Below are 1,575 nucleotides of genomic sequence, written 5' to 3'. Positions count from 1 at the left end.
CCCCCAAGGGTCATAGGAGGTCAACTACATAAATGCCTGAATGACAGCTGAACAAGCCTTGTGCTATTATTTAACGCTTCAGCTGTTCAAATAAAAAATCCACTCCATACTGCAATCTGACCAGCAGACTCTAGTTAAGATAGATGCAGGCACGCACACGACAAAATAATGAAAGCCAGGTTAGGCTGGCAGTGAACAGAGATGCTCTTTTTATTTTTCCTTCTTTTTCCTCTTTTCTTGCCAGGCAGCAAAATGAATTACCTAAAAGTGTGCACAATAAAAGCAGAGAATAAAAGCTACAAACTCCAGGCATAGAAGCCAGTGAGCTACAAGTGGCTGAAATATAATATATATAAATGAAGCACCCCAGAACAGCAGGACCACATTCAGTACCAGCCAGGATGCTGAACTGGAATTTACTTAACTATTACAAAGGTGTAAACTTATTTTTCTAAGCAGTGGTTCCAAGTACGTACCCGTACAACTCCATCTGAATGTCCTGTCACGATGACATTCTGGGTATCCCACTCATTCATCTCTGACACAAAACAACACATGATTTGCTGGCTTCGACCAGTGAAAGTGTTCACACTTGCAGTGGGACTGCCATTAATACTCCATACATGAATATAAGTGCCAGCACATGATACAATATCCCCCTGAAAATACAAGTAACAACTCCATATGTGAAAACAAATCTCAGATTCTGTTTCAGCAAAAACATAAGCCAGGTTTATTTGCATAGGTCAGTGTTATCCCAAGCACAGATACAGGTTGGGTGGAGAACGCCTTGAGAGCAGCCCTGAGATGAAGGATATGGGAGCATCAATTGATGAAAGATTGAATATGAGCTGGCTATGTGCACTTGTAGACCAGAAGGCCAACCATATCCTGGGTTGTATCAGGAGAAGCATAACCAGCAGGTCGAGGGAGGTGACTCTGCCCCTCTACTCTGTTCTCGTGAGACCTCACCTGGAGTACTGCATCCAATTTGTGGCCCCCAACAATGGACAAGAAGGATATGGAGCTGTTGAAGCAGGTCCGGAGGAGGACCACAAAGATGATCAGAGGGCTGGAGCACCTGCATGTGAGGACAGGCTGAGAAAACTGGGGCTCTTCAGCCTAGAAAACAGAGGGCTCTGGGGGGACCTTATAGCAGCCTTCTACTACCTGAAGGGAGCCTTCAGGAAAGTTGGGGAGTGACGTTTTATAAGGGCAGGTACCAAGAGGATGTAGGGAAATGGTTTTAAACTGTAAGATGGCAAAAATTTAGACTAGATATTAGGAAGAAATTCTTTACTGTGAGGTTGGTGAGACACTGGAACAGGTTGCACATCGAGGCTGTGGATGCCCCTCTCTGAAAGCATTCAAGGACAGGCTGGATGGGGCTCTGAGCAGCCTGGTCAAAACAAAGATGTTCCTGCCTATAGCAGGAGGATTAGAACTAGATGATCTTAAAGGTCCCTTCCAACATAAACCATTCTATGATTGCAGCAGCGACTTTGAAGTAATTCCTTTTCAGGCTGTTTGAAATCCTAAATAAAACTGTAGGATGATATACTTTTTTTTTTTTTT

This window comes from Meleagris gallopavo, chromosome 4 (assembly GCF_000146605.3).
Source record: "Meleagris gallopavo isolate NT-WF06-2002-E0010 breed Aviagen turkey brand Nicholas breeding stock chromosome 4, Turkey_5.1, whole genome shotgun sequence".
Lineage (NCBI taxonomy): Eukaryota > Metazoa > Chordata > Aves > Galliformes > Phasianidae > Meleagris > Meleagris gallopavo.
Note: the sequence above shows the minus strand (reverse complement) of the source record.